Source organism: Octopus bimaculoides, chromosome 19, assembly GCF_001194135.2.
Source record: "Octopus bimaculoides isolate UCB-OBI-ISO-001 chromosome 19, ASM119413v2, whole genome shotgun sequence".
Classification (NCBI taxonomy): Eukaryota; Metazoa; Mollusca; class Cephalopoda; order Octopoda; family Octopodidae; genus Octopus; species Octopus bimaculoides.
Window position 1 is genome coordinate 24,688,069 of NC_068999.1, and position 13,571 is coordinate 24,701,639.

Genomic DNA, 13,571 nt, shown 5'->3' on the forward strand with positions numbered 1-13,571 from the left:
GTATATTTTTCTAAATTTTAAGCTTTAAAACAGCTTAAAACAAAACAAAAAAAAACCATATGAAGGGCAACAGTAACTTTAAAAGCAAAAAGAAAAAAATTGCTTCCAGTGCGTTGCGAAGTTACAATCGATTGAGAATCTTTGGTTTGCGTATTTTAAAATTTGAATCCTTGGGAAAAAAAGACAATTCAGTCTTCGTAATTAAAGAATAAGAATATATTTTCTAAAGTTCAGCATTTTAATATATCGTTGTCTTAATTGCGATGAAGGAACACTCGAACACTTACACATAATGTTTTCCATATTTCAGTACACTATCGTACAGAACTTTAATAGATTATGTCATTGGTTAGGTGCAGTTTTAAAATAAATTTAGTACAACCTTTTAAATGCAAATATTAAAAGCACAACGCTAGCAATGTTGAGGGGAGGGGGGAATAAGTCGATCAAATCGTCCCCAGTGTTTGACTTGTGTTTAATATCATCTACCGCAGAGGGGAAAAACCAAAGCTGGTCGCGGTGGGATTTGAACTTAGCCGGAAGAAATCGTACGAGGGATATTGTCCGCCAAATTCATCACCCTAATATTATATATAAATTTAAAAAATGAAGCCTTCAGAAACTAAAAAGAAGGGAAACAGTATGGCTCTAGTCTCTCACAGTTCATCAAGGTATCCTATAGCCTAATAATCACATTGGCTCCACTTTCCAAGCAAAACCTGATCAAGAAAGAAAAGATCAAAGCCTTTCAATATTGTATTTCTACATTTCCTTCGAATTGATTTCTATGTCTGACATGGCAACAATTACACAGTCCCAACTGTAGGAAATCAAGATTTAAGGAATTTTTTTCAAGATTTACACGTCAATGTAAAGCGAGATTTTGTCGCTAACCTTTATAGTCATTATAAATGTTTAGCTAAGAAGCTGACAGCTAACTTAGTTTCTATTGGTAGCGTTTGATAACCAGCAGCTTATTTCGGCAAACTTAAATTTCAGTTTAGCAACCCTATTATGTCTCGTTAAAATTCTAAAGAACATTTGTTACTACTCACCATTCTTTTTCTTTTCAAATTACTTTAGGCTGTCAGCAATTACTGCACATTTGACAATTCTTTTGATGGAAATCTTACAATCGGTGTTAAAAAAAAAAAGACAAAGAAAAATATATAAACACTTCTTAAGCTTCATCTCTTTTCATTTCAAATTTATTTTCTTCGTCTCTAGTCTCTTTATCCTTCAAACGCTTTCTCTTTGTTTGCTATTATATACTATAATGTGCCATAACTACTACTGGTAGTACTCACAAAACCACTGCATTCTATTACTTCACTACTCCTACATTACCCTCACTACTACTACTACTACTACTACTACTACTACTACTACTACTACTATAACTACTACTACTAACACATTTTGTGAAGTGTAATGTTTGTGATAATTTAATAATATCGACGCTGGTGGGATATTACGCAAAATTAATCTTTGATAAATCCAAATGAAATATTGTAAATCATTAAGAATTCAGTTTCTCTGCTGTATACTTAGGTGATGGTGGTGGAGGTTTATAAATCATCAAAAGGAAAAAAAAAAAGTGAAATTATGACGTTCAACCATTCTGGGATTGCAATGTCCCCTAAATCACTGGTTCTCAAACATTTTTTATCTATGGATCACTTTGATTCTTATTTTATTCTGGTGAACCCCCATAGCCATTCGATGTTTAAAAACTAGTTATATAAATACTTCTTTCAAAATTCTCATTTTGTTTTTCAGATATTAACTTGTGTAGGTTGAACTATACAGGGTGATTCAAAAGTCGCCATACATAGGCACGATTTATGTTTTTTATAAGAAACGGTTTATAAGAACAGTTTTTTAAAAATTTAACAGGCTCTATATCGTTACCATTGTTTTGAATACACATTGCAATACGTTTACCCAACTCATTGTGAACTCGTAATAGCAGATATGGTGATACTTGTGCAAAGGTGTTGGTGATGCGTTCCTTCAAATGATTTATGTTTGTTTTTTTTTATCTTTTCGCGATACACCATGCCTTTCAAATTCCCCCAAAGATAGAAATCAAGAGGGCTCAGATCAGGGGATCTTGAGGATCTTACAAACTGTTTCATATAAAAAAATAAAGTTTCCCTATGTATGTAGACTTTTGAATCACCCTGCATAGAGAAAGAAACCTAGTTGTTTCTTCCAATCTAAATCAATTTTTTTTTTCATAGACCTTTAATATACAACTGTGTGTATCCAATTTACTATTTTGCTTGCGTGGACCACCAAAATCTTAAATGAACCCAGGGGTCATATCGAGCCCGGTTAAGAACCACTGCGCTAAAAAAACCCTTCATTACACAAAAAGTCACTTTTAAATTTGAGATATAGTTTATTGAGTCTGATAGTTATCTTATCGTCTTAAGCGCAATTTGAACCGAGAACTGCGAGGTACCAATATTAAAATTGTAAATTATCTCTTCGGAATTACTGTCTGCATTCATGCACAGTTGTTTGCTACTGCTGCTGCAGCTACATTAACCATGCTCCAGCGTTACAGCCATTAGGATGGCTTTATCTTCTTCTTCTTCTTCTTCTTCTTCTTCTTCTTCTTCTTCTTCCAATGCTGCTGCTACTGTCATAGCAAAAGTGATTACCTGGATTTCGGTTTGTTTCGGAAGGGAGTTTAATATACAGAGAAAGAACATTGAAAGAACAACAATAAAACTAACATTTAAACGAAATCAGAAAAAAAAATGTAAGGAAGGAAAATAGAAAATAAAATTGAAAGAACGTAAGAAATAAAGATGAGAATAAAGAAGAAAAATAACTAAACAAAAGCATAAACGCCAGAAAGAATTCAATAATTATGAGGGTCTGTTTAATGTATGAACAGTAAATGTGATAGGTAGACGGGTGCAAGAGTCGTCTGTCATATCTAAACATCCACAATTCATAGCTAAAGCGACTCAAAACCAACAACGCCGACAGGTGGTAAGAAGTCTGCTTTCAAGTATTCGCCTGTAGCATGACATGGTAATACAATACAGCCTAAGCCAATTATGTGTCCATTAAGTTGTACGGTGTAGAATCTTCTGGAGGACTTTTGCTACCTCTTGACAATGGAGCTAAAGTTGCCGTCTAATGCAGCTTAATGACAACAATGAACGGAAAATGAGCTTAGTGTGACGTCAACAAGCCGGTGACGTTGCTTCTAGATTAAGTTCGATGTTCCGATTTAAGTAGGGTAAAATAACTCGTCTGCTAAACGTCAAAATTTCAGCACTTCTTTGCAAGCCAGACAAAGAGGTTATTGTCGGCAAGGTGAAAAGGGTTGTCAACTCTCACCAAGCGGTTCACTTTCTCGGCAGATCTCACATCATACATGAATTGTCCTGTTCAATGGAGGTCTGCAATTGTGTGTCGTCTGCTCCGACTCAGGTTCCGTAGTTGTTTAATTAATTTGTATGGGATATCCGACAGACGTCGCTGCTGATTGATCACTCCGGGTGGCCGTCCACTGTAGCTACGTCTGTAGTTAGACATTTTAGATCACCATCTGAAACATTACTATCACTTCTAACGGCAGGGATTTTGTCGCCTCAAAGCCTATAACCCAGGTCACTGTTTTATACAATGAAGTTGCCTGTTTTAATTATCGAATGAAAAGAGAAAAGGCGATGAAAGTGAGAGTAAAGAAGAAAGGAAGGAGAACGGGCGAGGAAAAAATGTGATGAAACAGAAAGAGAAGTGGAGGATGTAGAGAAAAGACAAAAAAGAGAGAGGTGGCGATAAAGATAGAAAAGAAGATAATAGAGACATTGCTAGCAAGTTAGATAGGTAAAAATAAAGGTGATATAGGAAAAAAAAGCTAAGAATGTGCATGAATAACAGAGAAAGAGGGAGAGAGAGAGAGAGAGAGAGAGAGAGAGAGAGAGAGAGAGAGAGAGAGAGAGAGAGAGAGAGAGAGAGGAAGAGAGAGAGGAAGAGAGAGAGAGGGGGGATCGGAAGGAGAGAAATATGAGAAATGAAAACAAGAATGAAAGAGAAAGGAATCGATATGGTAAAGTTTGAAACTAGAAGGACAAAATAAAATAATCATTTCTAATTCAGGCTCAATGCCAGTAAATTTGCAGGAGTTTAAGTCAATTATATCGATCCCAGTGCTTTATTTTATCAATCCCAGGGGAGTGAAAGACAAAACTAACATTGACGGGATTTGAGCTCAAGACATAAAGAGCCAGAAAAATACTCCAACATATTTTGACCGACGCTTTAATGATTCCATCAATCTACAACTGTGAGAGAGCCTATTTATCTTTTGCATGTAAGGTCGATGTTTAACGATGACAGCAACATATGTTTTGTGCGAGTAATATATCCATACAAAATATACAGACCGAAGACTATATCAAGTTTGGTAGTATCCAATAGATTTTAAGACGAAGGAAGATGTACAGTACACGACAGGATATGTGACAGATTTTTACCCAAGGAGTTTATACGTATTGTTGATATAAGAAACGCTAAGTGCTTAACCGTCCTCTTAAACTATGTGATACTAACAGGAAAAAATCATTGCAATTAACGGAATCAAAAGCAGCGAACTGCAAAATCGTTAACTCACTTAACAAAGTGCTTAGCGGCATTTCTTTCAGCTTTATGTTCAGGGCTCAAATTTTGTCGAGGTCGACTTTGGCCTTTCAAACTTTCGGGGTCGATAAAATAGGTACCAATTGACACAGTGGTTGCTGTAATCGACTAGCTCCTTCCCACCAAATTTCAGACTTTGTGCTGATAGTAGAAAGAACTATTAATGGAATCACATTCAGCTAGTTGTGAGTAGACTAAAGTTTAGTAGAACAAAAGAATTACAAAACGGCAAAGTTCTCTTTGAGAGATAATGGTTAATTCATGAAAATCGGTGCTCTAGATTTCAGTAATAGTTCATTTTGATTAAGGATGATCAGATATTTTTTCCTTTTATTAACAATTGATTTGTTTTGTGGGAATAAACAAACAGGTTACAAAAGAGTCATTTGTGATGTAACTGAAATGGGATTGTGATTGGGAATCGAAATCGATATATCGAACTCCGCTGGAGAGGACCTTATCAAAACAACTTGCTGTAAATTTTGAGAAATTGCTTTTCATATTCATGAATTATAAATTGTTGAAAGGTAAAATAGATTATCGCCTGCTTGTTACTTAATAACCATAAAGCAGCCAGGAAAGATAGAAAGTAATATTTTAGGTTCAATAGTTTATATTCAGTCGTACTTTGCGTGTTCAATCATACTTTAATGATTTACAGCGAGGCAAACACCATGGAATAGGAGATAAGCTCTAGTTTGGACTAAAGTGCCACAAGATTTTAATTCCAATTTGAAACCATATGAATTAAATTTCTGCTATGCATGGTAAAAACAGAAACAAAAAATAATATTGCTTCAAACCAATTTTTATGACAACATCGAATGGAGAATAGCTTAATTTCCAATGGAAGAAAATGAAAGAATATAAACTTTTCTATACATCTTTTTATTCACCATCGCTGTATATACTGTAAACATTTATTTATCTCTCTTCTATCGACACAAGGTCTGAAATTTTCGGGGATCTTTTTCTGTTGCTTCTGAAATAGGTATTTCTGCAATCCTATGGTGGTTATTATTATTATTATTATTATTGTTATTATTATTATTATTATTATTATTATTATTATTATTATTATTATTATTATTATTATTATTACCTCCACCTTAGTGAAGGCGGAGGTTTTATTTTCAGTCGTGTTTGTTTGTCCGCGGACAAGATATCTGAAGAACCGCTGGATGGATTCAGATGGCACTTTCAAGGATGTTTGGCCTCGTGACTGGTAGGAACTGATTAGATTTGGGGATCGATCCGGTACCGGACATGGATTCTGGATTATTTTTCCTGTTCTTTTTACTTAATTTTTGAGGGTGGTCGGCTTCATTTTTAGTATTCTCGTTTGTGAGAGCAGTCGAGTTTATTTCAGAGATTCTCATTTTAAAAATCATCTCTGGCAAATCTTTGAGAGGATGTTGGTGTTGCCTTGGCGGAGGTTTGCGCTCTCTGAATGCTATTATTATTATTCTTATTATTCTTCTTCTTATTATTATTACAACTCAAATTGTGCTGAGGTTGAATTTGCCTTTCATCCTTTCGGATGAAATAAGTACCAATTACGCACTGAGGTTGATGTAATCGACTAGTGCCCTTCCTCAACATTTCAGGCCTTGTGCCTATAGTAGAAAGTATTATTATTATTATTATTATTATTATTATTATTATTATTATTATTAGAAGGTACAGAGCTGACAGAATCGTTATCGCGCCGGACAAAATACTTAGCGGCATTTCGCCCGTCTTTACGCACTGAGTTCAAATTCTGCTGAGGTCAACTTTGCCTTTCATCTTTTCGGGGTTTATGAAAATTAGTACCAGTCGAGCTCTGGTGGGGTGATGGTATCGACTATATCCCTATCCCCAAATTTCGGGCCTTGTGCCTATAATAAAAAAGATTATTGTTATTTTAAGTTCGTCCGTCGTTGTCGACGATGATGACCAAGGATATCAGGTGGGAGAAGACGGGGCACGATGTGTTCGGCTATGGCCGAACAGTCTGTTGCGTACTCGGAAGGTTTTGCCACGAGTCGGGTACTGGTGGGCTGTTGGGACTCGTGTTAGCTTTGTGCCCCTGCAATCCTATTCTGTTTATAAAGGGTGGAACCTCTGCTGGTGCATCTTTGATACATACATACATAAGGACTGAGATACATACTGCCTAAATACCATTCTTGAGAGATTAGGCTTCTCAAAAAAGAAAGGAGAAAGGTAATTCGAAAACTACAGATCTAATCCATTACTGGAACTGTAAAAATCTATAAAACTTTCCAAAAGTTTATTATTTAAATATATATAAGCATGTCGAGATATGCAACTATATGCATGAGAATACATACATGAAACAAAACATACAAATCTGCACACATACATACATACATGCATACATACATACATACATACATACATACATACATACATACATACAAAAGTAACCAGTTGTTGATGTTGGAATTCCAACAAAAGAGCTTTGGATCTAGGTTAGAAACCGGCTCTTTCTCTATTGGCAAGAAATCTTGAAATAAAACTGAATAATGACATACATACATGATGGCTGCAAACTTGAGTTCGAGTATTGCCATCGGCTGATCAAGAGTCCCACTTATGCGAAGGCATCGCTTGAAACAAATTGCCTACGACCAACCATTTTGTGTTAGGTCTTAATTTGTTTTTCAAGCGATGCCTGTGCATGATCATTTTTTTTTTATAGTGGGGAAAGGATTTGCACAAACCCAATCCCATTCTCTGAACATTGACAACATAAACTCGAAAAGAAGAACTAGTCTACATCATCAAATATTGTCAGTGTCGAAAGGGGCCTCCCACTCCAAATGCGCCAACGGCACGCCTGGATACTAACTCAGGTATTTCCATGTCCCCGCGCATACATACATGCATACATACACATGTACACATATTGTTGGCTGGCCCTTTGGCAGGTCTTATTTTTCGTACTGCAGGGTGTCCAACAATCACCCTCCTCACCAAGTAAGCATGGTCGAGTCGTCGGCGACATACATACGTACATACATACACGCGCGCGCGCACACATACATGCATACATACATACATACATACATACATACATACATACACATGTCGATAAAATGAATACCAGTTGAGTACTGAGGTCGACGTAATCGACTTTTCCCCTCCCCCGAAATTACTGGTCTTGTGCCAAAATTTGAAACCAATGTACACATATAAAACTATAATAAAATATATATTAAAAATTCCTGGCGAGGCTGAAATATAATATATTAAGTTATCTCTCTTTCTCATTCCTCACAGTTCTCAATCTTCTCCACTATTTTCACTTCTTTTCCTTCCCTTAATTGTGTTCATATAAAATAGGTGATATATGAATAAGAATGCTATGATAATATTGATCAAGTCCTCACAAGCAATGACAGCTACTGTTGCGATATTTAATAATAAGCTACCTCAAAACTAGTCATGCAGGAACTTAACTCAACTCCTGTGCATTGTTAGTCTTTCATGCTCCATTAAAATAGCATATAAAACTGCTATGCATGTTTGTGTGTGTGTGTGTGTGTGTGTGTGTGTGTACGCATTCTTTTTTAACTTCACGGTTTATCACTGACCAGAAATAAGAGTGAATAAAATAGCCATAAAGTCTGCACTGACTTCCTGATTTGAAATATTTGATAGAAGTTTTTATTCTCTAGATGCCAGGAGGATGTTTCTTTCATTTTAAGCGAATAAATACCAGCAAACAATATCAATATTATTTATAAGTAAAAATGTTCCTCTAAATAAGATATCTAAACCACTTCAACGCCTGTCATTTCAGTTGTATTCGGATTCATGAATTAATAGAAAATATATTAATTAAAGTATTAAACCAAGTTCGTTAAAAAAATCAAGATATAAACAATAGTGCATTTTGCACCAAAAGACCAATATGAGTTTCTCTCTTGATAACTACCGCAGTTTGTTCTAATGGAATATCCACGTTAAAGTGGGAATAAAACTTACCTCTCGGTATTAACACTGCCTCTGTCGCTAATAAATAATTTCATTTAAGTAAAATCATTGTCATAAGTTGTTGTTCTTGTATTTATGCTTGAAGTATATATAATAATAATAATAACAACAACAACAACAACAACAACAACAACAATAATAATAATAATAATAATAATAATAATAATAATAATAATAATAATAATAATAATAATAAGTGACAGCAAAAGAATGAGACCTCAATATTAGATAAATAGAGGATTATCTATATATGTTATAATTTAGAACAAACAGTAAGTTGTCATTATAGTACTCGGAGTTTCGAATGTCGAGCGAAGAGCTACGAGCATTCTCGTCGGCTATTAATGGCAATATACGTTATGAAAAAGCGTTGAACAAAAGGGAAGTTACACTAATTGGTAGAAAAAGATAAAAAGAAAAAAGATAAAAAAAAAAGGTAGGCCCCCGAAACGGTGCGCATTCCCTCCTGATGACTCCTGGTTTCGAGTATGCGGAGTTCTTAACTGGTAGCACTTGCATGTGCAAGTTGTTTGCAAAACATCACGCAACCATATTCTCACAATACATCGACATAAACCTCCTGCGTTTATAACGTCTACATACGTACACACTCACACAAACATGTATACGTACATGCACATACACACACACACACGCACGCACACATGTATATATATGTATATGTGTACGCAACTTCATCTTCCGAGTATTATAATGACAACTTACTGCTTGTTCTAAATTATAACACACGCACACACACACACATACACACACACACGCTCACATGATGGCCGTCCACTCGTGACTGAGGAAGACCATTGCTGACGTTTAGGAACATTGTGCGCTCTAGGACTGACTTACATTTTGCATTTGCGGTTCCGTTGATGGCTAATGAGCCCTGCTCTTGACAAGCATACACGACTAAAAACATTGCAAACCAAGCTTTCCCCATCCACTTTCCTAGCAGAGCGCTTTCGAGAAGCACGCTTAAATTCTTCATGCAGAATACGTTCTCTTTCAAAGCTGTCGACCCCCTCCTTAACCTGCTTTCTCCATCTATGGTGATGACAGGCATTACTCTCCCAGTCGGTCTCCTGCATATCACAGGCCTTTAATGAGGACTTGACACAGTCCTTAAACTGTAGCCTTGGTTTCTGCCGGGGTCTCTTTCCACTAACAAGTTCCTCATGTAGGATCTGTTTATTACATATACATATATAGATTCAGTAGGGTATATAACACCACTTCCTAAAATCAGAGCCAATGCTCCAAAAACCACCATAAGCTCACTGTAAAGATACACACGAGGAATGCAATGAAAATATGAGAAATAGGCTTACCTTTGCGTTGAGTACATCAGTATTTATTTATTATATATACATGAATGAAAAAATATATTGTAAATAAACGACAGGGTAAAAAAAAAAAACGTACAACGTATACTGAGTGTACAATCGGACGGGAGACAAACACAGAAGGTCCCTAATTCTTTATCAGTCAAATGTAGAACTCCAGAAAAGTTTTGCATATTTTTACTATTCCGTTCAGAGAATATGCCTGTTAACTCATTGATTTCTTTTTATGAAAACTCTAACTTTTCCAGATTGTCATTTAAACATTTACTAACAAAACCAGTTATGATTGGTATAAATGTGGGTTTATAATCTGGATGCGGAAGCTGAAGGTTCCAAAGCAGTTGTCCGTAGTTATTCGCTTTCTCTTTGATATCAAAGAGATATTTACATCAGCAGGGCAGCTTACCTCTATGACAATACATATTGTGCTTCGTCTGTCTCAAACAACTTATATCCGTTACTGTTATGTTTGCACTTGGCAGAAGTTTTAATGGAAATGTTCCAGCAATATTCCTTGCGATGATGTGTATGTTGGACACGTCCCTTAACCCCTTGGGAGTCATTGGGACGCTGCAGCCATGCAGCGTATTTGGGTTAGAAAGCCTGGCAGAGCCCATACCTCTCCAGGCTAAACTCATTTCTATAGCTGAGTGAACTCGAGCAACGTTTGCTCAAGAACACAACGCATCACCTGGTCCAGGAATCGAAACCACAATCTCACGATCGCGAGTCCAGCATCCTAACCTCTAAGCCATGCGGCCCCACGATGTGTATGCATGATTTCAATATTAGGATTCCTTATATTTATCCCTGGACAGTCATTTGTTTTTATGGCATTGTATATAGATATTTTTTGCGACCTTATATTGTATTGAGCCGGTGACATTTTTCGGCAGCTTCTGTTCACATGTATTGATCGACATTTTCGATTGCATCCTGAGGCTCCAAGGGCTTCACTGACCCTTTTGTTCATTGGGTATTTTGTAGCAATCTCCTGTCTTTGAGTGACAACTGCATAGTCTTCGTAGTTTGATGTGATGTAGCGGCCGCCAGTTTGAGAAAGACTGCACTTCGAATCGATATTAGTGTCATCTTTATGGCGGCGAGCAGGTGGAATCGTTAGCATGTTGGTCAAAATTCTTAGCGGCATTTCGTCCGTCATTACGTTCTGAGTTCAAATTTTGCCGAGGTCGACTTTACCGTTCGTCTTCTCAGGGTTGATAAAATAAGTACTAGTTGAGTACCGGGGTCGATGTAATCGACTAATCCCCTCCTATGAAATTGTTGACCTTGTGCTAAAATTTGGAAGCAATACCAGTATCATCTTGAAGTCTTCGGAAAACATACCCATGTATAATCTCTTCTTTTGGTATGCTGAGCGTTGTGCTTTTAAGTGCTCTTTGAGAAACGTTAGTTCAGCTGTTTTGGGCTTGTAAGGGAAGTCATCAATAAGAGAGCGCTACCTGAGGAGTACACTGCCGACACACAGAAGTGTTTTTCAGCACTTGATTTATGTATTTGTGCTTCCCTCTGTTATTTATCAGATGTTGTCTGAGAGATACTATGCGGTTCTTCGTGGTCTGTCTGTACTGATCCCAAGCATCTTCTTACATCTTTTCAATGTAGAGCCTGTCGATATCTTTGTTTTTGCTGAAATCTCCAGTTGATGTTAAGATATTGCAGATCTTAATATCTATGGAGTGGATTTCTTCTACAGATCAGTCAAGTAGCCCAAATGTTGGTATCAGTACTGGTACAGCAAATGCATTGTGGTATATTGTCTTGTTGTTAGAAGAGAGTTCCGACTGCCATGTTTTTCTAAGTCTGGTGTAATATTTTCGAGCAACTCAATATTTTTTCGTAGCTCCTTGGTATGATATGGTTTCATCAATTCTTAGGTATTTGTAGCGTTCTTTGTGTGGAACAGGAGTGATAGAGAGATTGTTGATGCCCGCATTTTGTGTTAGGAGGTCTGATTTTCCATGTTCAACAATCAAATGTGAACATTTCTTTTGACCAAATTCCTTTCCTATGTCAGCTGAAAATGTTGTTATTAATTCCAGCTATTTTGTTGGCATTGTAAATCGTTTTGCCATAAATTCTCCCATCATTTCCAAAGAGGTAGATATGTTAATGTATTTGTATGACTGTATGTTTGTTTACATACGAGTATACAAACAAGAAAGTATTTAATACATGAAGTACGATTTTTTTATACACGGGTTAGTATTTGTGTGTGAGTGTATAATATGCATACACACAAGAGCGCGCACACTCGCTTACACACACACACACGCGCGCACACACACATACACATGTATGTATATATATATATATATATCGTCGCATTGACCTTGACAGAGCAAGTTGTCATGGTGATGCCTGCTCAGAGACCTACGCAAAGTTGCAGAAAGTGTATGGAGAGGAGTGTATGAGCCGCACACAAGTGTATGAGTGGTTCAGACCTTTCCAAGATGGCCGAAAAAATGTCGATATTGACGAACGTTCTGGGAGACCCGCGACCAGCAGAACTGAGAAAAACATCGAAGATGTGCGTGCAGCTGTGAGGGGAAATCGTCGAATCACCATCCGTAAGTTATCAGAGGATATGCAGATTAGTTACAGTTCAGTTTAGTCCGTTATCACTGAAGATTTGGGTATGGACACCAGTCTGCTAAGTTTGTGCCAAAACTGCTTTCAGTTGACCAAAAAGACACGCGGGTTTCAGTTGCACAAGGTCTTCTTGACTGAGTCGAGAACGATGAAAAGTTTTTTAAAACTTTGCGTAGCCCTGTGAGCAGGTATTGCCAAATTTTTGGCAAAATTTGATGCAGATTCTCCTCTCAAATTTCTCTGAAATGGTCAATGTGACGATCACACGCTACACACCTTCCTTCCAAGCACTGCTGTAAATAGCAGAAGTGAGCTAGAACGTTAAAACTTAGTGCACACGTACAAGAGAGATTAAGGTCAATCTGTATCAAGCGGCTTTACTGTGCGTGTTTTAGATTCGTTACTATGGCAACAGCCCAGATACTTATTGATCAGACCACATACATACATACATACATACATACATACATACATACATACATGACGGTTTTTTTTTTACAGTTTCCGTATACGAAATCTACTTACAAGGTTTTGGTCAGGTCATGGCTGTAGTAGAAGTCACTTCCTTCAGGTATATATAAATTTCACGATTTTTTAATGTCTCTTTTTTGTCAGGAACACCTTAGCGTATTGGTTATCTGTTAACGGTGTTGGAGAGCGTAATGATTTAAGTTGTAGTCAAGAATGAATTAGCTGATATGGAGGACTGTAAGCCATCTGAATATTGGAAAGATGGAATTACCTGTATCATGATGATGCGCACCGAATATCAAAATGCCGACATCATGACTGCTGTTCAATGCTGTGTGATCTCTGTAAAGGCTGTAAGACGTAACATGGACATCAAGGAAGCCAAGTTTTCCAAAACTCTGATTTTTCGAGAAATTGCATATCTAACTGTCTCCTCCTCCTCCTCCTCCTCCTCCTCCTCCT

At 36.9% G+C, this 13,571-nt stretch overlaps 1 long non-coding RNA gene across 6 annotated transcripts in view; it reads left to right on the forward strand.

Moving 5' to 3' along the window:
- LOC106876430 (uncharacterized) overlaps nt 1-13,571 on the forward strand; it is a 56,704-nt gene that overhangs the window by 28,950 nt on the left and 14,183 nt on the right. For 2 of the 6 annotated variants that reach the window (XR_008266260.1, XR_008266261.1), the window contains exons 2-3: nt 5,779-5,890; nt 13,140-13,209. The exons of 2 other annotated variants lie outside the window; for them this stretch is intronic. This is a non-coding gene — a long non-coding RNA (uncharacterized LOC106876430). The remainder of the gene's footprint in view (nt 1-5,778; nt 5,891-13,139; nt 13,210-13,571) is intronic. 2 more of the 6 variants (XR_008266258.1, XR_008266262.1) reach the window with 1 other exon arrangement.